The sequence below is a fragment of the Pristiophorus japonicus genome, chromosome 4 (assembly GCF_044704955.1).
Source record: "Pristiophorus japonicus isolate sPriJap1 chromosome 4, sPriJap1.hap1, whole genome shotgun sequence".
Classification (NCBI taxonomy): Eukaryota; Metazoa; Chordata; class Chondrichthyes; family Pristiophoridae; genus Pristiophorus; species Pristiophorus japonicus.
In genome coordinates, this window is record NC_091980.1 from 198,616,234 (window position 1) to 198,643,725 (window position 27,492).

Below are 27,492 nucleotides of genomic sequence, written 5' to 3' on the forward strand. Positions count from 1 at the left end.
ATGAAAACTATCATTCTGAGAGAGGACAGCAGACTCGTGCTCCATGGAGCCAATGCCACTGTCCTGGGGCGGCACCTCAGCTATCCTACTCAGCTGTTGGAAAACAGATTGACGGACTGCTGTGAGGCCCGAGAAGTCACTTTGAACAGTGGTATCCAGATTCATGAGGGCAGCAGTCTGAGCTTCACTGCAGAATTCAAACCTTTCATGGAGTCTGAGTGTGCTGCAATTAAAGCTGTGACATCGATCGCTTCAACAACACCAGTGGCCATGGCCTCAGTGATGCCCCTTCCCATGATGGACAGCACCATCTGCTCCATGGGTTTAAAACATGCAGGCACACTTGTCCTCCTCTTCCTGCGGTTATGTGCCACCTTCTCCTGCAAGAAAAACAAAGTTTGTTAGTGCGTGTTGTGCAATATGTTTGGGTGATGTAGTTGTCATGGTTGAATAGTTGCCAGTGTGTGTGAGCTGAGTGTGGTGGGTGCAAGGCTTGCAACAGTGCTAAGTTTGTGAGGGTGAGGGAGGTGTTGGTAGGTGGGTGAAGCAGGTGTGATGAATAAAGCAGTGGATGAGGCAAGTGGTGCAGTTGGTAGGATGTGCTATTGGAAGATTAATTGGCTCACCTTGATAACTCGTGTCTGATTGTTAAACTTCTTCCCTGCAGTCTGATTCTAGGAACAACACTCCTAGCATTGACCCCCACTGCTACTTGTTCCCACTGCCTCCTGAGCATCCATTTGATGGGCCTCCTGCCACCCCCTATCCCCATGATGTATATAGGATGTGTCTCCTTGCCACCTCTTCCATCAAGACCTGTCAGGAAACCTTTATCGGTGCAGGCTGTCTTTAAGTAGCACTAGTCACTCGCAATATTGGGCCCCCTGCTGATGCATGCAGCTATTGAATGGCACAGGTAGTGCTGGCTGCATGCAGCAATCATGCAAAGCAGCAGGCAGCACAACTTTATCGTAGTGCCTGCAACACAATGAACAGCCGCAGGTTAATAGCGTACCACGATCCACACACCCCTATTCAGGGGTTAGCCAATTTCTCCCCGTACTACTCTCCCCAGCCTCGATAAGGCTGTTTAACTTCTGCTCTCTCCAACAAAAAATTTAATTAGAAGACAATATATTTATATTTAAAATAATTATAGCACATTTATAATGTGCAAGGAATTAAAAATAATTGCTCGGATTGTCCTGAAAATTTGCACCATAATACCACCACCACTGCGGCATACGCCATTATTATGGTACAGAGTTACAGGAAACTATGGCATATGCGACTTATGCCATTATTTATGTCACGGCATCATTTACTGGGACTTTCACGCCACTCCACCGAGATAGTTAACATGGCTGCACCCCCAATGGCAATCACAACTTTTCTGGATTAACACTACTTTTATCACCGCTGACAGTTAAACCATTATAGAATGGTGTCAGTGGGTTATAGAATGGCATTAGAAGGTTCAGAATCCATAAAATTATCACTTAGCAGTAGAGAATAGTGGTAGGCAATCTGCTAACGGTCTTAAACTCCCCTCCCCTGTCTCCACCACACTCGCCTCCAACAACAAATGCGAGGAACTCATGGACCTCTTTGTCTCAAATATTAAGACCATCTGATCAGCTGCCTCTGCCACTTCCCTTCCTTTCCCTAGCCCACTGGGCCAAACTTCCTCTAAGGTGCCCCCCTGACCTAGCCGTGAACTCTCATCTTTTACCGGTTTCTCTCTGATCTCCCCACTTGACTTCTCCACGCTCATCTTGTCCATGAGACCCATTTTCTGCTCTCTTGAACTTTTCCCACTAAACTGCTGACCACCCAACTGGCTCCCATGTTAGCCAACATTGTTAGCTGTTCTCTCTCCTCAGGTATTGTCCCCTCTTCTTCAAATCTGCCGTCATCACCCCTCTCCTCAAAAAAAAACCCTTGACCCCACTGTGCTTGCACGCTACCGCCCTATCTCCAACCTACCTTTCCTCTCCTTGAACGTGTTGTCACCTCCCAAATCCGTGACCGTCTTTCCCAGAACTCCATGTTTGAATCCCTTCAATCCGGTTTCCACCCCTGCCACAGTACTGAAACAACTTTCATCAAAGTCACAAACGACATTCTTTTTGACTTGGACAAATGTAAACTATCCCTCCTCGTCCTTCTCGACCTGTCTGCAACCTTTGACATGGTTGACCACTCCACCCTCCTCCAGCGCCTCTCCACCATCGTCCAGCTGGGTGGGACTGCACTCGCCTGGTTCCATTCTTATCTATCTAATTGGAGCCAGAAAATCACCTGCAATGGCTTCTCTTTTCACTCCCGCATCGTTACATCTGGTGTCCCCCAAGATCTATCCTTGGCCCCCTCCTATTTCTCATCTATATGCTGCGCCCTGGCAACATCATTCGAAAATATGGCATCAGTTTCCATGTATGTTAATGACACCCAGCTCTACCGTGATGAACAGTGGTGTATATTTAAGAAAATATTTCACAGCTCTCAAGAAAAATATATTCCAGTGTAGGGGAAAGGGTGTAAGAGAAAAGATAACCATCCGTGGCTAACTAAAGAAATAAAGGACGGTATCCAATTAAAAACAAGGGCATACAAAGTGGCCAAAACGAGTGGGAGGACAGAAGACTGGGAAGCTTTTAAAAGCCAGCAAAGAACGACTAAAAAAATGATTAAGAAAGGGAAGATGGACAATGAATGTAAACTAACGCAAAATATAAAAACAGATAGCAACAGTTTCTATAGGTAAAAAGGAAAAGAGTGGCTAAAGTAAATATTGGTCCCTTGGAGGACGAGACCGGGGAATTAGTAATGGGGAACATGGAGATGGCAGAAACTCTGAACAAATATTTTGTATCATTCTTTACGGTAGAGGACACTAACAATATTCCGACAGTGGATAGTCAAGGGGCTATGGGGGGGAGGAATTTAACACAATCACAATCTCTAAGGAGATGGTACTCAGTAAGATAATGGGACTAAAGGCAGATAAATCCCCTGGACCTGATGGCTTGCATCCAAGGGTCTTAAGAGAAGTAGCGGCAGGGATTGTGGATGCATTGGTTATAATTTACCAAAATTCCCTGGATTCTGGGGAGGTCCCAGCAGATTGGAAAACTGCAAATGTAACACCACTATTTAAAAAAGGAAGCAGACAAAAAGCAGGAAATTATAGACCAGTTAGCCTAACATCTGTGGTTGGGAAAATGTTGAAGACCATTGTTACAGAAGCAGTAGCAGGACATTTGGAAAAGCAAAATTCAGTCAGGCAGAGTCAGCATGCATTTATGAAGGGGAAGTCATGTTTGAAAAATTTGCTGGAGTTCTTTGAGGATGTAACGAACAGAGTGAATAAAGGGGAACCAGTGGATGTGGTGTATTTGGACTTCCAGAAGGCATTTGACAAGGTGCCACATAAAAGGTTACTGCACAAGATAAAAGTTCACGGGGTTGGGGATAACATATTAACATGGATAGAGGATTGGCTAACAGAGAACAAGAGTCGGGATAAATGGTTCATTCTTTGTTTGGAAACCAGTAACTAGTGGGATGCTGCAGGGATCAATGCTGGGACCCCAACTATTTACAATCTATATTAACGACTTGGAAGAAGGGACTGAGTGTAACGTAGCCAAGTTTGCTGATGATACAAAGATGAGAGGAAAAGCAATGTGTGAGGAGGACACACAAAATCTGCAAAAGGACATAGACAGGCTAAGTGAGTGGGCAAAAATTTGTCAGATGGAGTATAATGTTGGAAAGTGTGAGGTCATGCACTTTGGCAGAAAAAAAATCAAAGAGCAAGTTATTATTTAAGTAGAGAAAGTGCTGCAGTACAGCGGGACCTGAGGGTACATGTGCATGAAACACACAAGGATATTATGCAGGTACAGCAAGTGATCAGGAAGGCCAATGGTGTCTTGGCTTTTATTGCAAAGGGGATGGAGTATAAAAGTAGGGAAGTCTTACTACAGCTATATAAGGTATTGGTGAGGCCACACCTGGAATACTGTGTGCAGTTTTGGTTTCCATATTTACAAAAGGATACACTTACTTTGGAGGCAGTTCAGAGAAGGTTCACTAGGTTGATTTCAGAGATGAGGGTGTTGACCTATGAGGAAAGGTTGAGTAGGTTGGGCCTCTACTCATTGGAATTCAGAAGAATGAGAGGTGATCTTATCGAAACGTATAAGATTATGAGGTGGCTTGACAAGGTGAATGCAGAGAGGATGTTTCCACTGATGGGGGAGACTAGAACTAGAGGGCATGATCTTAGAATAAGGGGCTGCCCATTTAAAACAGAGTTGAGAAGAAATTTCTTCTCGGAGGGTTGTAAATCTGTGGAATTTGCTGCTTCAGAGAGCTGTGGAAGCTGGGACATTGAATAAATTTAAGACAGAAATAGACTGTTTCTTGGGGATAAGGGATAAGGAGTTATGGGGAGCGGGCAGGGAAGTGGAGCTGAATCCATAAACAGATCAGCCATGATCTTATTGAATGGTGGAGCAGGCTCGAGGGGCCGTATGGCCGCCTCCTGTTCCTATTTCTTATGTTCTTATGTTCTTACCCCACAACCACTTCTCTCGAACCCTCCATGACCTCTAAATTGTCAGACTTTTTGTCCGACACCAGTACTGGATAAGCAGAAATTTTCTCCAATTAAATATTGGGAAGACCAAAGCCATTGTCTTTGGTCTCCACTACAAACTGCGTTCCTTAGCCACTGATGCCATCCCTCTCCCTAGCATCTATCTGAGGCTGAACCAGATGTTTGTAACCTTGGTGTCATATTTGACCCAGAAATGAGCTTCCGACCACATATCCGCGGAATAACTAAAACCGTCTATTTCCACCTCCGTAACATTGCCCATCTCCGCCCCTGCCTCAACGCATCTCTGCTGAAACCCTCATTCATGCCTTTGTTACCTCTAGACTTGACTACTCCAATGCACTCCTGGCTGGCCTCCCACATTCTATCCTACGTGAACTTGAGGTCATCCAAAATGTGGCTGCCCATGTCATAATTCGCACCAAATCCCATTCACCCATCACCCTTGTACTCACTGACCTACATTGGCTCCTGGTTAAGCAATGCCTCGATTTCAAAATTCTCATCCTTGTTTATAAATCCCTCCATGGCCTCGTCCCTCCCTCCCTCCCTCTCTCTCTCTCTAATCTCCTTCAGCACCACAACCCCCATCTGCCGCAATTTCTTCTGATGTGGCTCGGTGTCAAATTCTTGTTTTTTAAGACTCCTGTGAAGCGTCTTGGGACATATTACTACATTAAAGGCGCCATATAAATACAAGTTGTTGTTGTTGAAAGTTCTAAATGAAAGGTCATTGACCTGAAACATTTACTTTCTTTCTCTCTCCACAGATGCTGCCTGATTTTCTGTTTTCATTTCAGATTTACAGAATTCGCAATGTTTTGCTTTTGTCATATGCCTAAGGTACTAATTTGTGCCAAAAACATAACCACGACAATGAGCAAGTTGCACCTCATGTGAATCAAAGTATAGTCAGAATGGCATTAGTATAACCTTTCTTCTCTTAGCATGCCTAGTGGTGATATTTCTTCATATTTTCATTTCCTGGAGAACAAGAGAAAGCAAAAAAACAAAATGGAGGCAGCACTATCCCAGCATTCCTAGTGGTAGCAAAAGCACCCCCTCATGTAAACCTCATGCTTGTCTGAAGCTGAGTGCCTGGATTAAAACTTCACTTGTAGAGGTCTCATCATATGAACATAATGGCCCTGAAATTGCGGTCGGAGGTTTCCCACGGGCGGACACCTCCAACCACAAAAATATTTATGAAAGTACCTGGTGGTCCCGGAGGAATGAACACTTGCACCATAAGACCTTGATGCGCAGTCCAGCGCAGAGGTCCATGTATTCCAGGAGTGTATGTGTATCCTGGGATCACATGGACCGCATCAACCAATGAACATAGAAACATAGAACATAGGTGCAGGAGTAGGCCATTTGGCCCTTCGAGCCTGCACCACCATTCAATAAGATCATGGCTGATCATTCACCTCAATACCCCTTTCCTGCTTTCTCTCCATACCCCTTGATCCCTTTAGCTGTAAAGGTCATATCTAACTCCCTCTTGAATATATCCAATGAACTGGCACCGACAACTCTCTGCGTTAGGGAATTCCACAGGTTAACAACTCTCTGAGTGAAGAAGTTTCTCCTCATCTCAATCCTAAATGGCTTACGCCTTATCCTTAGAATGTGTCCCCTTGTTCTGGACTTCCCCAACATCGGGCACATTCTTCCAGCATCTAACCTGTCCAGTCCCGTCAGAATTTGATATGTTGTTATGAGATCCCCTCTCATCCTTCTAAACTCCAGTGAATACAGACGCAGTCGATCCAGTCTCTCCTCATATGTCAGTCCTACCATCCCGGGAATCAGTCTGGTGAACCTTCACTGCACTCCCTCAATAACAAGAACGTCCTTCCTCAGATTAGGAGACCAAAACTGAACACAATATTCCAGGTGAGGCCTCAACTGTACAACTGCAGTAAGACCTCCCTGCCCCTATACTCAAATCCCCTAGCTATGAAGAGCAACATAACATTTGCCTTTTTCACCGCCTGGTGTACCTGCATGGCAACTTTCATACACCAATGACTGATATACCATGACACCCAGGTCTCGTTGCACCTCCCCTTTTCCTAATCTGCCACCATTCAGATAATATTCTGCCTTCGTGTTTTTGCCCCCAAAGTGGATAACCTCACATTCATCCACATTATACTGCATCTGCCATACATTTGCCTACTCACCTAACCTGTCCAAGTCACCCTGCAGCCTCTTAGCATCCTCCTCACAGCTCATACCGCCACCCAGCTTAGTGTCATCCGCAAACTTGGAGATATTACACTCAATTCCTTCATCTAAATCATTAATGCATATTGTAAATAGCTGGGGTCCCAGCACTGAGCCCTGCGGCACCACACTAGTCACTGCCTGCCATTCTGAAAAGGACCCGTTTATCCCGACTCTCTGCTTCCTTTCTGCCAACCAGTTCTCCACATCAGTACATTACCCCCAATACAATGTGCTTTAATTTTACATTGTGTGGGACCTTGTCAAAAGCCTTTTCAAAATCCAAATACACCACATTCACTGGTTCTCCCTTGTCCACTCTACTAGTTACATCCTCAAAAAATTCTAGAAGATTTGTCAAGCATGATTCCCTTTCGTAAATCCATGCTGACTTGGATCGATCCTGTCACTGCTTTCCAAATGCGCTGCTATTTCATCTTTAATAATTGATTCCAATATTTTCCCCACTACTGATGTCAGGCTAACTGGTCTATAATTACCTGTTTTCTCTCTCCCTCCTTTTTTAAAAAGTGGGGTTACATTCGCTATCCTCCAGTCCATAGGAACTGATCCAGAGTCGACAGACCGTTGGAAAATGATCACTAATGCATCCATTATTTCCTTATGTGCTCTGGGATGCAGACCATCAGGTCCTGGGGATTTATCGGCCTTCAATCCCATCAATTTCACGCCTAATAAGGATTTCCTTCAGTTCCTCCTTCTCACTAGACCCTCTGTCCCCTAGTATTTCCGGAAGGTTATTTGTGCCTTCCTTCGTGAAGACAGAACCAAAGTATTTGCTCAACTGGTCTACCATTTCATTGTTCCTCATTATAAATTCACCTGAATCTGACTGCAAGGGACCATACGTTTGTTTTCACTAATCTTTTTCTCTTCACATATCTATAGAAGCTTTTGCAGTCAATTTTTTTATGTTTCCTGCAAACTTCCTCTCAAACTCTCTTTTCCCCCTCTTAATTAAACCCTTTGTCCTCTGCTCAATTCTAAATTTCTCCCAATCCTCAGGTTTGCTGCTTTTTCTGGTCAATTTATATATCTCTTCCTTGGATCTAACACTATCCTTAATTTCCCTTGTTAGCCACAGTTGAGACACCTTCCCCATTTTATTTTTACTCCAGACAGGGATGTACAATTGTTGAAGTTCATCCATGTGATCTTTAAATGTTTGCCATTGCCTATACACCGTCAACCCTTTAAGTATCATTCGCCAGTCTATTCCAGCCAATTCACGTCTCATACCATCGAAGTTACCTTTCCTTAAGTTCAGGACTCAAGTCTCTGAATTAATTGTGTCACTCTCCATCTTAATAAAGAATTCTACCATATTATGGACCCTCTTCCCCAAGTGGTCGTGCTCAACAAGATTGCTACTTAGTCCTTTCTCATTACACATCACCCAGTCTAAGATGGCCAGCCCTCTAGTTGGTTCCTCGACATATTGGTCTAGAAAACTATCCCTAATACGCTCCAGGAAATCCTCCTCCACCGCATTGCTACCAATTTGGTTAGCCCAATCTATATGTAGATTAAAGTCGCCCATGATAACTGCTGAACCTTTATTGCACGCATCCCTAATTTCTTGTTTGATGCCATCCTCAAACTCACTACTACTGTTTTGTGGTCTGTACACAACTCCCACTCGCGTTTTCTGCCCTTTGGTATTCCGTAGTTCCACCCATACTGATTCCACATCATCCAAGCTAATGTCCTTCCTTACTATTGTATTAATTTCCTCTTTAACCAGCAACGCCATCCCACCTCCTTTTCCTTTCTGTCTATCCTTCCTGAATGTTGAATACCCCTACATGTTGAGTTCCCAGCCTTGGTCACCCTGGAGCCATGTCTCCATGATGCCAATTATATCATATTCGTTAATTGCTGCCCGCGCAGTTAATTCGTCCACCTTATTACGAATACTCCTCGCATTGAAGCACAGAGCTTTCAGGCTTGTCTTTTTAACACACTTTGCCCTTTTAGAATTTTGCTCTAATGTGGCCCTTTTTGCTTTTTGCCTTGGGTTTCTCTGCCCTCCACTTTTACTTTTCTTCTTTGTATCTTTTGCTTTTGCTCCCATTCTACTTCCCTCTGTTTCCCTGCATAGGTTCCCATCCCCCTGCCATATTAGTTTAACCCCTCCCCAACAGCATTAGTGAACACTCCCCCGAGAACATTGGTTCCGATCCTGCCCAGGTGCAGACCGTCCGGTTTGTACTGGTCCCACCTCCCCCAGAACCGGTTCCAATGTCCCAGGAATTTGAATCCCTCCCTTCTGCACCACTCCTCAAGCCATGTATTCATCTGAGCTATCCTGCTATTGCTACTCTGACTAGCATGTGGCACTGGTAGCAATCCTGAGATTACTACCTTTGAGGTCCTACTTTTTAATTTAGCTCCGAGCTCCCTAAGTTCGTCTTGTAGGACCTCATCCCATTTTTTTACCTATATCGTTGGTATCTATATGCACCACAACAACTGGCTGTTCACCCTCCCCCTTCAAAATGTCCTGCAGCCGCTCCGAGACATCCTTGACCCTTGCACCAGGGAGGCAACATACCATCCTGGAGTCTCGATTGCGGCTGCAGAAATGCCTGTCTATTCCCCTTACAACTGAATCCCCTACCACTATAGCTCTCCCACTCTTTTTCCTGCCCTCCTGTGCAGCAGAGCTACCCACAGTGCCATGAACTTGGCTGCTGCTGTTCTCCCCTGATGAGTCATCCCCCTCAACAGTACCCGAAGCGGTGTATCTGTTTTGCAGGGGGATGACTGCAGCGGACCCCTGCACTACCTTCCTTCCACTGCTCTTCCTGTTGGTCACCCAGGCATATCCTCATTCACAGTAATGGTGAGTTCCGTTTGTACGGAGATCACAATTTCTATGAATGGGGATACCCTCAAAAACTCAAACATTTAAAATAAATAAGAAAAACACTTCCCATCTTTAAAATGAATTGAAATTGAATTTAATTAAATGTTTTAGACAAATATAAATTTTTTTTAATTAAAAAAAAATTCTTTTAATAGGGGTAAAAATAAACTCACCTGAATGGACATGATTTTTAATATTAAAAATTATTGATAAAATTTTATTTTTCTATCTTTTCTATTTTTCTATCTTTTAAAACTCTTACGCTGATCGCCTGCTTTTTATCAGGTGTAAGAGTTTTAAGGACATTCGCAGGACAAGAGTTGGGCAAATAGCCCAAATCTTCACCTGCGAAAGCCCTTCTCCCAGGGATGCGTTGGAACTGTCAAAATAAATTCTGACAGTTTGCAAGTGCCGGATTTGAGCGCATTCGCTTTGCGCGCCAAAACTGATACACACCCGGAGAGGCCACAATTTCAGGGCCAATAAAAATGAAGGATGTAAATAGTTATGTAAGGACATGACTTCAGAAAGTAATTAAATGTATATAATATACACACACACACAATAGCATTGAAATGATGCTATGCTAAAAGCTTGCAAAATAAATGGATTAACATCTCCATTCAAATAGCAGACTAAAGCATGAATAGAAATGTGCTCATAGGAATTTCAAGAACCACTACATAAATTGGTAACTCACTTCCAATAATGTGCAGATATTTACTGTCTGTTCTTTAATCCACTAGTGTCACTGACTGCCAATGACCTGGGGTTCAATTAACCTTTTCCTGCTGGCATTGGTTGAAGCATGAATGTAGGCCTTATTTGATAAACTCACTGATTATTAGAGACGAATTTTAGAAACAGTTGCTACAAACTGATTTGAATCAATTGTCAGAATCGGTCTAATCGTATTGTGGTGAGGAACAGATTCTAATTCCCACAGCAAGCGTGGATCACATATTCTAGTGCTGACATGGCTGAGTTACCTGTGTCAATGATGCTGTTGTGTGAAAACACCAAGTGCAGGCACATTACTCGAAGGGAGGAGGCACAACCTGGAGAGAGAGCTATCCCTGAACATCCTTTTTACATAACTTCCTGTAACCGGCCAGAATAGTATTGACATAAGCTTGGCCACTGGTCCCTTGCAGCATGGCTTTGAGAAACAAGAGACAAAAATTGAAAGGAAAACACCCTCAAAGGAAGGAACTAAGTGCCCAACTCTCTGTTCAGATGCCACCTCCGAGTTCCGAGTAAGCCAGCAATTGAAGCTGCACAATCAGAATGCCCCTCAGCCTATTCCACAGAGTGGGAGGACACCGCCCCTTAGTTATTCTATACAGTGAGCTGGAGTGTTTAATGAAAAAGCTGAGAGGAGGTCACTCACCTCTTGTCGATGAAGTGGAAAATAAATCAGAGGTGTTGTCATACACTGCCTTGCATCTAGTTTAAAATATCAAAATGTCTGAATGAGATGGACTAAAATTGTTGTTCTAAATCTAAAATGTTTAAGTGTGTAGTATCAGTCCATTAACTAAGTACTTTTTGTCAGTATAATCCTGAATTTGATACTTTTTAATATTATGCATACTACTGATTTTATAAACTTGCAGAAAGTAACAAATTAAAATTTAAACTTCAAAGCCTTTTAATAAGCAATGCTTTCCCAACCAGCTATTTCTTGAAGACCAGTTTCTTGTACATGTAACAGCTTCTACTGCTTCACGTGGATTCAGTGCACAGAAAGGTGGCCATAAGGTTAAAAAAAATCCAATTAGGTGGTGAAGATGGGTGACTTGTGATGTGCGATGGGTGAGTTGTGGAGTGCGATGCACAACTGGATGACCAGAATTACGCTGCCTGTTGCACCTCATAATGAGCTTGGTGACAAAGGAGCTCTGTGTCTGCGTGCTTGAATGTAGGGCCAGAGCTTCCCTGGGCAGACAGCTGTGAGAGCGTAAAAAAGATTCTATACTAAATTTAAAACATTAAAAGTCTGCCTGAACATCTTTAAAATGTGACTTTATACCAGCCCGGAACTATATTGCACCTGGTGGGAAGACCAAAGGCTAGAAATTTGTACTGAGCGGTATCACAAAACAGGCAGTACCCCTTCAGCTGCCTGTTGTACCCACCACCTCCCCCCGAACTCCTCCCCCCACCCATTGTACTCTCAACCCCCCATTGTACCTCCCCCTTGTACTCCCTCCCCCTCCTTGTACTCTCACCCCCCCCATTGTACCTCCCCGTTGTACCCCCCCGCCCTTGTACTCTCAACACCCCCATTGTACCTCCCCATTATACTCCCCCTCCTTGTACTCTCACCTCCTCCCCCGTTGTACTCCCCCGCCCTTGTACTCTCACCCCCCCATTGTACCCCCCCGTCCTTGTACCCCCCTGTCCTTGTACTCTCACTCCCCCCCACCCTTGTACTCTCACCCCTCCCCATTGTACCCCCAGTTGTACTCCCCCCCCCCCCATTGTACCCCATGCCCTTGTACTCTCCCTTCCCCCCCCCCCCCCACCACCTGTTGTAACCCCCGCCCAATAGCTAGTTCCATTGACTTCAGTAGAGCTGAATATCACGTAGGACATTTAACAGGCAGCCCATACAATAACGGCTGTTTAGTGTTACCACCTGTTGAATTTCACCCCCCACCCCAGTGTTGTGAGACCATCTACTTGAGCAGGTTTCATATCTCCTGACTTAAGGGTGCTGAGGAACTGGATTAGGTTTTGACTCTTGAGATGATGCACATCTGAAACTGCTTTGTACTGGCATGAGAGCAGCGGATAAAGGCAGTGTAATCCTTCTCAAAATGTTTGAACTTTGTTTTTAAAACTGTTTTCGTACTTCACATATTTAAAACTCAAATGCAATTTCGTGAAAGATTTAAATTAGTGAGCAATACCTTTCAAAGGAAGCATAGTGCTGGACATCAGATGATGTTGGACACTTACAAGGTTGATCATTAATTATTTTTATCTCAGACCACTTCACCTAAACTTTACAACTATGCTCACTGTGCCGCATATATGAGCTTCCCCATGACACATAGAAGGAGGGAGAGATCTTAATGGGGACAAATGGTGTCATAAACCATTGGGACTAAGACATCTCCCAAGAACTTTTATGCATTTTCTTCCTTTTACCTTCAGTTTGTGCTACTGAAGTCAGACTGAATCATTATACACCACAGAGCCCTACTACAGCACTATCTTCCTTTGTGTAGCTTGCATGTTCTCGGTGTAGCTAATTTCTATAGTTGCAGTTTCATTGTTACACATTTTAATCTAAGATAGAAAGATAAATACTTCTATCACTAGTATTTTGCAGATGTGCAAGATTGTTTTTCACAGGAGCAGTTCCACAATTCTACTGCAAGATGGTTAGCTGTGATTTGCAGGCAGTTTGTGAAGAGCAGTAATGGGAAACTGGTTTATACCCAGCTCTACCTCTCCACCATCTCTCTCTTTCTTTCTCTCTCTCTCTCTCTCTCTCTCTCTCTCTCTCTCTCTCTCTCTCTCTCTCTTTCTCTCCCTTTCGAGCCCTCCAATGGTATATGCTGTCAGACTTCTTGTTCAATGTCCAGCCCAGGATGGGTTGCAATTTCCTCCAGCTAAACATTTCGAAGACACAAGTCATCTTCAGCCCCTTGCACAAGCTTCATGCATTCTGGGGCAGCCTCAGTGTGGAAACTTAAATCCCGCCCGGCAGTTTTAGTCAGGAGACATTGACAAAGACTAGATGGGAAACGCTGCCATTGGCCTCTATGCTGACCTCCAAGTGCTTGCAAAATGAATGTTTCTCTATCTGTGCACAATCTCAGCAAAGTCTCAAATACATATGCAAAGGGCCTTTCTGCCATATTGGGGCCTTAGTAGTCCGAGTAACACCTGAAAAATGGGTGCTGTATGGACCAATTTCTAGGCCTCAAACTCATTAAAATTTAATCAGTGGGGGCATTTAAAATCTCACTAGTCTGTAAGAAAAAACAATTCAGTTATATATTCATACCTGCATGCATTGTAATTCTGTGCTTTAATCTGTTTGAGAGATTTTTCGCTGAAATGAATCAAAATTTAAGACTTTCCTAATTGTCTGCCCTTTTGAGTTATTTTCTGCTGCCCCCACGCCACTCCCATTCTCTACCAGTTTGGACTGAACATTTTGAACTAAGGACTCTTCCGTGGCCATGTGTCACTCTGCAGTTGGTCAAGTATTAGAGTGGCTACGCAAGGTGTTCAGTACAGAATGAATTCTCAGCCTGGCCGGCCTCCAACCACCTCCAATCATTCTGATGCCATGCAGTGTATTGTCTTGCAACTTAGCCAAAAGCTGGTGGAACTTATCAATGAAAGCAAAGCAGCTTGAATGTGAGTAAAACCTAAAATTTAAACTCGACCTCCTCTGTCACTTGAATTATCAGGGAACTAGACTTTGAAGTGCTTTATTTGATAAGGGCAAAGGGTTAAGGAAAAACAAAATGCCTGCCTGATAAACACATGACAGGGTTTAAGAGGAACGCTTTCCTGCTGTGTTTCTACACATCAGAGCTACCCTCAGAAGTCCTGGGGTTAAGCCGCCTTTGGAAGTTGAGACGTACACAGGCTGCAATTGCTACCGATTTGTGGGGATAATGCACTAGCTGGTCTAACACATGCAGAGCCGAAATGTCACATCTCCAAATGAGGCTTCTGAGTAGCGTACTTTGCTTTGAAATATCTAGCTCTTTGAGAGGAGTGATCAATAAGGTTTGACAGAAGGGACCTACATCACGCACACTCTGAACTTTAACAACCGAGTTGATGATGACATACATTTTGGCCATCAGAATGCTGTGACTATCTTTGTTTCGAACACGAGTGCAAACCATACAATTTAATACACAATCCTTCAGGCCTTCAACGCTAAAGTTGGGCTCTCGTTTTAGTTCAAAAGCACATTCTGTTTGTACAACAGTAACTTTAGTGGGTAAGATGTTCTGGTCACAGACAGCAGCTATTTATTCGCATTTTAGTGGTTTATTTGACAGAATATGTGGTTAGTCCCAGTTACAGAAGAGCAGGTTCAGAATCATCAAGGTACACTTATTGTTAGATTATACACAGAAATTTAAACAAATGTCCTCTCAGCTAAAATGTAATCACATGTAATAAAAGTACATTAAACAACCAAGAAAAACATACAATAGAAGACAGTGCATAGACTCAGTTTGTGCTATTTTTGGTTAGGCCAACTTTTTCCATTCAGAAACTAAAACTAATTTCTACATCTCCCTGTCCATGTGTATCCATTCCTGTGCAGTCCCCAGGACGCCATATTTTATGCACGATTAATTCTTCAGCTCCACTCATCACATTTTAGAGGACAGGCAGGCAATAGGCTACATCACAGTGCTGCAAATAGCCAAAATAATATTTATTGTTGACAGTTATGCTACTGTCATTTTGGACTTTTTGGAGGGAAATAATGTATGATTCCTCAAAAGAACAAGTGGAACCACCTTTGAGCATTTTTTATTGTATATTTCTAAATATTAAAATCATGGAAGAATATAAACAAACAGTATTGGATAATTCATTTCGAGACAGTTCAAAAGGCAAAGTGCACCCAAATAGTCCAGAAGCACGTGTATAGAAAAACTGGGAACATTGTATTTGTAAGCAGAAAAACAACTGGGTTACTGAGTGAGGTGTATCAGTCACTGAACCTAGAGCCCCAATTTTAACACTGCTTGCCCGATTGGAATGGGGCGAGTTGGTGGTTAAAATAGTGGTAGAGTACTTACTGCTGCGTTTCTGATGTGCTCCTGCCCGCTGCCATTTAAAGCGTGTAGTTTGTGTAGATGGCTGAGGCGCCTGTCACAGTCAGGCTGGGAGCTCATGAATATATTAACATGGGGGTCCGATGATGCAATTTTAACTAGAAGTCATGGCAGTCCTGCCCAGTGCCGGAAATGCTAGTAAAACATTCAGTAAATGGATTCGGGGCCAGAAGAGGCACAGAAAATTTAATTGTTTTTCAATTTTTTGCTTTCCTTGTGGGCCAAGAGGAATAGGAATATTCCTCCAGACTCCATAAGGAAACCTTGGGCCTTCCCTGCCCCGGGCTTCCCTCTCCCTCTCACCCATCTTAAGAACGTACCTGACTGCCAAGCACTGTTCCTTCGGGTTCCCGGTGCCGGCCTCCTGTGGCCCAAAGCTAGCACTCCTCACCGTGCTCGGGCGGAACACTGATGGGGCCCATGTAGACCATTTAAATCCTGGGCAGGGCCCCGTTCTGCAGAGGACCAATGGTTTCCATTTCACCTCGGCCCCCACACACATGATTTCTAGTGTTCAAACCCAGCCAGCTCAAGATAATACATAGGATCTACCAAACCCCACAAATGTCCACCCCTCCCTGGGAGGTGACAGTTGAAACTGCGGTTAGAAAGGTTCACTGCTATACATGTGGTACATTCAGTCATCTGGATAGCAGTCCAAGGGATCAGAGAATAGGACCAGATTTGCAATTGCTGCAAACCCAGGCCTTATTTGGCCTGCTTCTTGGAGAATGAGCCCTCTGGCAACCTGTAAGCTTACACATCTGTCTTTGCCACAAAATGTTGCATCCATCCCCCATGGCAAAATGTAGCCTTCCCCATAACAAATGTGAAACGCTTGTGTAGCAAATACCAGTTGGAATGGGTGATGTATGCACTTTGCCTGGCATTCAATGAAGTGCCAGGCAATGTTGAACTCTTTCCTATAAGTCTACACAACTCGAACATCTCCCCGCACCCAACACACAAACATTTGCAAATTGCCACTGCAACTCTGAGCACTCCCATGAGCCAATAGAGGCCTTTAAAACCCCACAAAGGGCAACAATCCAATGCTGTAAGTCTCCTATGCAGACAAGCCCTTGCTTCTCCCTGATCTGGCCAAACCAAGGGACACTATTGTCATGTATGTAACCTTCATGTAACAACACTGCATACTGTATACACCTAAGAAATGCACACCTTGACCACAGGGGGTGAACTTGTGGGAGACACTCCTCACCTGGTCATCCAGGTATAAAAAGGGAGGTCCCACGCAGGGTCATGACTTCTTGGTCCTGTGAATAAAGGTTAGGGTCACAGAGTGACCTTGTCTGCAGAATGTGCCTCGTGTGAATTTATAGTGTGTAAGGACACAACAACTATCAAGCTTCCTCGAGACTTATGGCTCCTAACCTTTTTGCATAACTGTGCCAACAACCTAATGTGCAAAACCTACGCTCTGCTATTGCTATGGAACAAAATTATACTGTGACTTCACAAAGTATTATATAGGTATGTATTGCTTCTCTGATTAGAAAGAAAAGTTGATGGCATGAACATCAACAAAGATTTCCCCCCAAAACATTTTACCTTTATCGCAAATTGCTTTTCTGGGTAAACATTTTTATCGAATGATAATTCTATGTTAAATTTGCAGCCAAAGATGAAGCAATTTCTCGATCTTATGAGGATCTGAAATACAAACCTTACAGATTAGCCCAGCCTAGCTGTGTCAAAGTTTCCCAATATTAGCAACTCCTGCCCTATTTTGAAATGATTTGAAAAATGTTTTCATGGGTAAATGCTAGGAGTGAAAGGAAACAGCTGCTGACACAAATGATTTCCAGTGTGGGGAACATTGAGCAAGCTAGAAAAATAGTCAAGAATTTAAGGGGACATCTAGAACCTAGAGGGTTTAAATTCTGATGAGTGGTGCTTTAAATGCATGGATAAGGCACTCCTACGTGTGCTATTTTAATGAAGTTGTTTGTTTTCAATAGGCCACTGACAATTAAAATACCATATGTAGGAACTTTGCACGAGTATGTTAATCAGTACACTCCAAATAATACTCAGCACAATTTCAATCTTTAAAAACGTGTGAGAAAGAATGTATAAGGTCATGGAAAGTCTAACTGCCTCAACAGAATTAGGTAAGATCCTGAGTAGTTAAATAGCCAGGCAACATTCACTGTCCAGCCTCGTTCGTGAAGGCTCGCCACCTGGGCAAGGTGCTGTTGGCACACAGGGAAGCATACCCTCATTATGTCAGCACCTTCATAAGAACATAAGAAATAGGAGCAGGAGTAGGCCATTTGGCCTCTCGAGTCTGCTCTGCCATTCAATATGATCATGACTGATCTGTTCTTGGCCTCAACTCCACTTCCCTGTCTGCTCCCCATAATCCTGAACTCCATTCAGGAGAGGAAGGAGTGAGGAAAGAAAATGGAAAGGGGGAAAAAGGCCACAAACTTAAAACCCGTGGATTGCAGAGCAGCTTCTATAACACCAAGACTTAAATTTAAAGTACATTTGGATGTGATCTGAAATTGATATAAAAAAAATGGTGACAATCAAGCATTGTTCACGTTGATGTTATATAACTAAGACATAAAAATTATTTGCAATATGCTTGTATTTTAAAATCTTATCTTACAGTCACATAGAAATTCCCATTATAAAACGTACGACTTATGTCTCGGTACCTGAAAAACATTCACTGTCCAGTCATTATACTGATAGCACTGATGTGTTCCTAAATGGTGTTCAAAAACAATTTTATCTGCACATCGATTGTCAGTAGCACTGATGAGATAACTACCTTCATATTCTGTGGTCTATAAATGTAAACTAGCATACACTTTCAGATTTAATCCTGAACAAAATGCATCCTAAGTGGCACGTTGACAATAGTTTTAGTTGTCGTGGCAACTTGCTTTTTGTGTGACTACAATACTTGTGGATGTAAAGTGCTTTACACAATTGCTGTCCTTTTGAATTTTCAGCAGCAGCCTCGGTTGTACTACACCAAGGCACAGTTTTCCTGAACGTGAAAAGATTTGGGAGACTTCTTGTGGTTATTGCTGGACTGAAAGTTCCACACCAATATTTAGCACATGAGCCAGCTGGAAGTTTCATCTGAATGATGGGAGGGGGATAAAATTGGCAATTGGTAAAGGTTACCATGGTAATAAAAAGCAGCCATTCAAGTAACATGCTGTGGCCTACACCACTACAGAGAATGTTATTCAGCACAACAAAAACTGAAATTGAAATTTCAAGGGGGAAATGACTACATTTGCATTTCCGTTCACTGCACCAAATTATGAGCTTTGCTGTTTAATAGAATTAGACAAGTGGTTTTGAATAGACATCATTTTATTAAAAGTGACCCTGGACCATATGGAGTGCTTGTGCCACTAATGGAACATTCCAGTTTTTTCCTAATAGCAACTATTTTTTTTACATCGTCCACAGCAATGCAAGACAATAACCAACATATTAGCTCATCACGTGGGAGTTTGCCATCAGTGTTTTTTTGCTTGCAAGTAAAAAAAGAGCAAGAGGATATTTATTGTTTTTACTTTTCTGCATTTCCCACCAGCTTCCTCGACTTGGAACAATGTTATATTTTGCTAATGTACTCTTACTTCATGGAAAATGTATTTCTGAATTCACTCCCTCACATCCCTCTGTCCAAAAGAAAATCTCCTAACTTTTCAAATATGGCATTCAACTCTACTTAAACAACCATTAGCCCAATTCCAGGAAGACTCCCTCCAGTTGACTCTGAAGAATAACTGAGCCACATGGACCAGAAAGTCCCAGAATTAATACCGTGTGGCGTATTAACTGCCCTCACAGGGGAACAGTGTGGGCGATAGGGTGTGTGCGTGCGATGCTCCCTGACTCCAGTTGCTCCCACTTATTGTCAACGGGTACAAATTAATAATGGCAACTATAGCTCAGCAAGGGTCAGTGCCAAAGAGTCAAGAGAGAATCTAACCTGAAGCAGAGATGCCATACACAGTACCTGTGCTCAATAATAGTAGCATCAGTGGTTATTCACAGCCATGTTCCCCAGTGCTGTCATTCCTTTATTGAATACCAGGACTATGTTAACTTGGTGCTGAGACTGGGTGCCAAAATGGGAAGAGATCCACGCCCCAGCAATAACACCTTGATCAGCACAAACGTTACAATATATATTCAGATTAATTGCACATGGAGGATGAAGAATTGGGTACATCCGCTAGTTTCTTATTTATATTAGATCCACAGGATGTACAACATCATTTCGACATGGTCACGATGGACCGAATGTGCTGTAAGTTTCTATGATTCTATTCTGATCAGCTGGTTAAAGCTGATGATAAAAGCATTATGCCAAATATAGATGATTCCTAGCCAGTGCTCAGATCAAAGAAAACATTCTTACAATCAGACACCACCACTAATCAGTTAGCAACATTTTGAAAAGCAATTCTTTTTCTCGACTGCTTTCCCTGATTACTACAGGACTTGAAGGGTCGAAAATCAGCCTCCCGAAAAGGCCTCTTACCGCCAGAAAGCGGCGGCCAAGCAGCGGAGTCGATTTGCGATCGAATGGCCGCCGCTAGTGAAATTCACCGTGGTGGATTTTCCAGCGTTTCTCACTTCTGCCCTGCTGCTACCGATCAGTCCTAAGTGCATAATCAAAGCGCGCACCGCCAATCTCCCACACCTCCAGCCAAATTCAGCGTGAAAAATCTTTGATCCGCCGCGTGGTGCCACCGACAACTTTTTCTGTCGGTGAACCTTGTTGTCTGTGTGTGGGACTTGGCTGCGTGGCGGCAATTAAAGGCGAGGGCCCACTGCCACATTCAGCATGTTTGTTTTTGTCGGCCGACTTCCAGGTCGGGCCAACAATTATGCCCCCGGGTTCGGCCGGGCCACCAACAGGCAGCCTGGCAGCCCCACTTGATGGCCCAGTGGACCGAAGTTTTAAAATGGCAAATTGGAAAATAAGCTTTTATGCACAATAATTCTAAATTGCTCTTTCAATTGCTCCAGGATGTTTATCAACCAACAGGCAGACAAAGTGTCTTCAACAAGTGGCCTCAAGAGACAGATATACTGATCAGATTGCCTTGTCTGTAGTTGGTAGCTCACTACTACTCCAAGTTTCCCTCCAAGTCACACACCATCCTGAAACGGAAATATATCACCGCTCCTTCATCATTGCAGTGTCAAAATCCTGGAACTCTCTCCCTAATAGTACTGTGGGAGTACCTTCACCACATCAACTGCAGCAGTTCAAGGTGGCGGCTCACCACTACCTTCTTGAAGGCAATAAATGCTGGCCTTGCCAGTAATAGCCACATTCCATGAGTGAATTAAAAAAAAATGCAAGCTAACCGAGAAACCGGTTAAAAACTGGCCAATAGCTTCAGAAAAGCTAACAGCTTTTAGGACTTATAATACATAAAGATGAGGAGCTGCACACAAAGTGATGATACAAGGGGAGCTGGTGCCACAGCTAGACCCAATACAGTTATCACCACTTATAGCGGGCACTTTGATGTCAACACCATTTGCTGGCTATATGCAGTGGATGCTGCAGTCAAACCTGTGTGGAAGCGCGGGTTTGGGGTCCGGAACAAGGGCCGGGGAGGTCAACAAGTCAGTGTCGGGGTTCAGGACAAAAATCAGAAGAGGTCAATGGGTCGGGGTCTGGAGTAACCTGTTCTGATTACAGTCAGAGGGTGAATTGAATGGTCCGAGTCCGACCTCTCACCTTTGTCACTGAAAAGTTTCTAATGTGTTTATTTTAATTTGTGACGATAAATAGGGAAAACCAGGAAATGTTTTGGGCTGCCTCAACTGGCCAAAATAACCAACATCCTTAATATGGATTAAACAGTGCCTTTGTAATTGATGCCTATGGTGATGGCAAATTGTTAGTGGCATTTGCCGATATAGGCAGATTCGGGAAAAGCAAGATCGGTGTATCTGGTGGGAACTACATTTGAGCACATTTATTATAGCGAGGGTGGGGAGGGGGGAGAATCCTGAAGTACATTAAAGAGCATTTTTCTGCAATGGTGAATCTAGAAATTCCTAAATGGTCATGTGGGTGCTGAAAACGCGAGATTGCTTTTCTGGGGAGATTCAGGAGCTTGTCCCTAACAAAGTTTTGGTGTTGAAATTTTCCTTTATGCATTTCAGGCATTTTGAAGCCTACTGTAATATTACCTTTCAAGCCCCCAAAAAATCACTTCACGGAGGGTGATAAATACTTAAAATGTGAACAGAAAGGTAGTTGTATAGACTTCAATACAACTTTATAGGGTAAAGTAAAAATAAATAGGGTAACAGAATTAAAAGAATAGATGAATATCAATATGAATATCGTCCACTTTTATTGTCAACATTAATTTCTGGCCCGTATTGCATTTTTGAACCTGTCAACGTTTATTTTCTTTTACTGGAAATAAAAATTATCATACTTTAACAAAAACAAAGTACACAAAATATGGTTTCCAGAAACAGCTGCATTTATGCCTGGTTGAAAGCCACACCCAGACTGGAAGCAATCATTGATTAAAATTCTCCTCATATTTCCCCGTGGATGTTAATTGCTGTAATATGGGACTGGGAACTATTTCCCTTCCCATTCCATGACAATAAAGGTCTCTCAACCACCTGTGCATAAACACACTGAAAACTGCTACCTAACATAGCCGGGTACTGTGACTCACACACAAACAACCCGATGGCCCATATCTTGCATCACGGCAGTACACTGTTGTAAAATAGTAGTTACAGTGAACCAGCAGGAGAACCCCAGTGGAAATTCATTTCCTTGCACTACTTATGAAAGCTGCCCTTTTTACATTGAGTTAGGGAGTCTACAGGACAGAAACAGGCCATTCGGCCCAACTGGTCAATGCTGATGCTTATGCTCCACACAAGCCTCCTCCCACCACTCTTCATCTAATCCTATCAGCATATCCTTTTTTTGTGAACACCAGTTAAAAGTGTTGGAAAAAAGCCTAAACTATAACAACTACAGGTACGAGTAAAAATGGTTGATTGTGAATAGTTGCTGGTAGGGTTTAGTTGTATGCAAGTCAGAGAAGAGATTCAAATCAACATTTGCAGGTCAGGGAATCCATACTTACGAAAGTTCAATGTCTCATCCAAAAGTTGGCACTTGTGACAGTGCAGCACTCTCAGGACTACACTGGAGTGTTAGCCTAGATTATGTGCTCAAGTCTCTGAGGTGGGGCTTGAACCCTCAGCATTCTGACGTAGAGGTGATAGTCCCACCTACTGAGCCAAGCCTATACTTTTAAGTTACATTTTAAAGGCTCAATTTTCGCCACCATTCTGAGCTGTTTTTTTGGCGTCCGTTGTTTTTTTTGGGAGCAAACTAAAATCTCCAAAGTTTCGCCAAACATTCTGTGCCATTGTAAACTAGTTATGGATGATTATTTTGTTCCCGATTTTTTGACGTCACTGGGGGAGCCGAGTGCCAGCCGTGCCATTTCTGGCCATTTAAGCGAGTTTGGGCAACTACGATTGTTTCAAAAACAGCGCAGTACACCGTTCTGAAAAACCTTACCTAACTTAAGAAAATCAGCACAGAAGATCGAGTTCCACAGCCCAGGATAGCAGCAGCGTGGCGGGGATGGGGGCCATTCAGCCCGGGATAGCAGCGGCACCGGTGGGTGGGGGGGGGCGCTTTCGGCAGGGATAGGAGTGGCACTGGCACCAGGGGGCCATTCGACCTGGGATAGCAGCGACACTGGGGCTCTACAATTGCTTTTGTCTTGTGTATGTTTCACTTTCCAGCCTCAGCCCTTCAGTGTGTCCCTCATTACCCTGGCAACCTCAGATTTTCGGCGCAGACCTTAATCTCCACCATAGAGCTTGTCTATGTGCGCAGCTCCAAAATGAACGTTTATTCCGGCGGAATTTGAACTTTTTTTGGGTGCAGTTGGCCACTTAAAAAAAAAAAAATCGCCGTAACTCTACAACTGTGTCAAAAATCGACAATATGGAAAATTGAGCCCTAAGTTTGTTCAGATCTTAGAACATTTATCTTGGGCTAGAACCTGCAGTAAGTAGTTTGCTTGAGTGTCTTAAGGGAAATAACAGCCATAAACACCATTTATGATAACTGAAAATTCACATATAAACAATTGGACCAGAAAGATTCTGTATTCCATCTGCCCAGTCCCCCAAATTAATACCTCTCAATCACACCAAATATCTTTCTAATTCTCAATTCATTTTTTTTTTACACACTATCTGTCTCCATTGCCTCCCTGGACAATCCATTCCACAAGTTAATCACCCTTTGCATACTGTAATTAACTCTAAACTGTCTGTGCACCTTCCCTCTTTAAAAGCTTGTGTCTATGGCCTCCAGTCCAGATCAAACACATTATGGGGTTCAATTTATCTATTCCCTTAAGAATTTTGAATTTCTATAATGTCTCCCCAAAGTCGTCTTTTCTCTAGATTAAACAATCCCAGACACTTCCAACTTTTTTTTTTATAACACAGATTCATTAAATTAGGAATCAGTTTGGTTGCCTTTTTCTGCACAGCCTTGATATCCTTGCTCGAGAATGGAAACCAAAGTTGGACACAGTACTCCAGGAATACCACTTGTACACACGTTCTGGCGGAAGGAAAACGTCGCCAGCACATGCCACTTTGAGGAACTTCCACGTGCGGGTATGTCTTCAGGATTTGAAGGTGAAAAGTCGCACTCTGGGTGTGAATGCACACCATCGCCTGACTGCCCTGCCTAAGCAGAAGACACAGAATCACAGCAGAGATGCAGTACCCCCTTTTGTTCCAGAAGAAGTCAATGAGCTTCCTCTGGATCTTGGCGATAGATTGAGGGGGAGGGATCAAAGGGACTGTTCAGCCACCAGTCAGTTTTTGACCAGCACTCTACCCCTGTAGGAAAGCAGTCAGAGAGTAATCCTATCCGCATCTGTCCAGTTTGCTGGTCGGGTATCTACTGCAGGGCTCATTTAAAGAGTAGACAAGGTCAATACAGCGGATGTGATATACAAGGACTTTCAGGAGGCCTTCTATAAAGAGCCACACAGTAGACTTGTGATAAAGATCAGGGCATGTGGAGTCAGGAGCCAGGTAGCAGAATAGACTGAAAGGTATCTACAAAACAGAAAGCAGAGGGTAAGAGTTAAGGGAAGTTTCTCAGACTGTCCTGCATGGATCCATGCTGGGAGCACAGCATACCATCTACATAAATGACTTGGATTCAAGAATTGGAGGTTGATGTTGAAATTTGTAGATTATACCAAATTGGGGCCTATGGATAATAATGTGGATTACTGCACTAAAATACAGGAACACATAAACAGATTTGCAGAGTGGGCAGATATATGGCAAATTAAATTTGATATAGCAGATTGTGAGATGGTTCATTGGTAGGGAAAATAAGAAGGCCACTTTATGGGCCCAAGTTTGCCCAGGAGTTGCTCCTATTTTTTTTGAGCACCTAGATTTTTTGGGAGTATCTTTAAAAATCGCAATTCTGCCCATTTAATTTGCTCCATTTTAAGTGAGGTTTTTCTTTAGTTTTGTTTTGTTTTTTCAAAAAGGGGGCATTCCCAGCCACTTACGACTGTTTTGGCCATTTAAGCAAGTTTAGACAGCTAAAAGTTACTCCAAACTAACTTAGGCCAGCATATGTGGCCACTTGTGTCCACACAGAAAAACCTTGCAGTGAGCTAAGAAATCAGCGCAGGTAGCCAGAGATGGGAGTGGGGGGGAAGGGAAGTGAGAGGACCTTGCAAAGCACTAAACATCTTCACAACAACATTAACGAAGCACAAATACATTTAAAGCACCAAGCACTAAACAAATCACAAAAATAAGCATTCAATAACAAATAAAAAAATACAAGGAAGTTGAGAGGACCTGCAGCTAGCACCAAGACTTACAAAGCACTAAACAACTAGATTAAAAATGGATTGGTAAACTAGCAAATACATTATAGCAAGTCCTGTAAATAAGAGTTTCAGCCAAACTATTTTACAGAATTCCTTTTGAAAGCAGATGAAGAGTAAACTTGAATGTAAATCAAACAAGAATTTAGGACCACATAATCAATCAATCAATAAATAAATAAACAAATAAAAAATAGAAGTCCGACCTTCAGCAAAGTTTTACTGCAGAAAAACACGAGCAGTTGGGTACTGTTGCACAGAGTCTATACCGTCTCCTGCCCAGCTGCCGGCCAAATGGACAATCCGGCTGGTGGGTGGGAGGAACCACCAGTGGCAGGAGACTGCAGCCTGGGACTCTTGGGTTTGGTCCCCAGTACTGGGAAGGGAGCATCAGCCCTGGTCGGCGATTAGAAACATTGGGGGGATGTTGTCAATTGGGAGACCTGGGGCAGGGGGTGGTAGCTACCGATTGGACGGGGAGGCAGGGAGGCCTGTGAGCGGACGGGGTGGGTAGGCAGGGCCTCCACATCCCTGGCCATGCCGGGTTCTTTGACCGATTTTGGCCTCCGACACACCTCCCCTGGCTGTCGGGTGGGTAGGCCTGTGGCTCCAGGCCACAGCTGGCGCCCACTATCGGGAGGGGAGCTGACATCGGGAAGGGTGGAGGGAGGCATGTCCGATCTGGGGGGAGTTGGCTGATTACTGGGGTCTGATCACAGGTGGTTTACAGGTAAGGCAGCCATAGAATGCCCCACGCCAGTCTCTGTCCTACTTCACTCCACCATGGTTGTCGCTGGCATCTTCCTATTAATTCATTTACACCCGCTAATACAAGTCAATCAACTAATCTTAACAACATGCCTCTGCCTTGGGGCCTTAACTATCTTATTTACTGCCGCATGTGCATTCAACCAAAACGACATAAAAAAAAATAGTTGTTTCTCACCATCAAGCCAACTGGGCCTAATAATAGTTACAAGCGGACTAAATCAGCCCCAACTTGCGTTTCTTCATATTTGCACCAACGCTTTCTTTAAGGCAATTCTTTTTCTTTGCTCGGGCTCAATTATCCACAGCTTAACTGACAAACAAGACATTCGAAAAATGGTTGGATTACATAAATTCCTGCCATTTACCTCATCCTCTTTAACCACCGGAAGCCTGGCCCTTAGGGGCATGACTTTCCTGTCTGGATTTTTTTCAAAAGACACCATTATTGAGTCTATAAACACTTCCCACTTAAATGCCTAAGCCCTGATCCTTAACCCTTATTACAACCATGTGGCTGGATAAGGCAGAGGGCCGCCGATGAGGGAGCCCATTCGGCCAGGGCTAGGGGCGGCGTGCTTCATAGAAACATAGAAAATAGGTGCAGGAGTAGGCCATTCGGCCCTTCGAGCCTGCACCACTATTCAATAAGATCATGGCTGATCATAACCTCAGTACCCCTTTCCTGCTTTCTCTCCATACCCCTTGATCCCTTTAGCCGTAAGGGCCATATCTAACTCCTCCATGAATATATTCCAGGTGAGACCTCACTAAGGCCCTGTACAACTGCAGTAAGACCTCCCTGCTCCTATACTCAAATCCCCTAGTTATGAAGGCCAACATACCATTTGCCCCTCCCACACAGCCTGCAGAGATTGTGGGGGCGAGGAGCTACTGCACATGCGCGCACACTCTAGCACGTATGTGCAGAAGTCCAGCACTGTTCCCGGGACCTGGCACCGCCCCCCATTGGATGTGCTGCACTACGCCAAGGTCGAAGATGTCCTGAGGAGCAGGAAGAATTCCTCTAAGTTTTAGGCGCGGTTTTTCTTCTACAAAGTCGCCGCATCTCACAGAGGTGCGCCGTTCTAAGCAGGGGGGCAAACTTGGGCCCATTACTTGGAAAGTAAGAAACTAAATGGAGTAGAGGAGCAAAGGGATTTGGGAAGACAGATACATAAATCACTA

The 27,492-nt window shown here is 43.6% G+C and overlaps 1 protein-coding gene and 1 pseudogene across 1 annotated transcript in view; both read left to right on the plus strand.

The window, feature by feature from the left end:
* Positions 1 to 26,829, plus strand: LOC139261931 (NADH-ubiquinone oxidoreductase chain 5-like; annotated as a pseudogene).
* The window catches only part of LOC139262284 (RAS guanyl-releasing protein 1-like), a 107,474-nt gene that overhangs the window by 19,749 nt on the left and 60,233 nt on the right, over positions 1 to 27,492 (plus strand). The gene's annotated exons all lie outside the window — the stretch shown is intronic.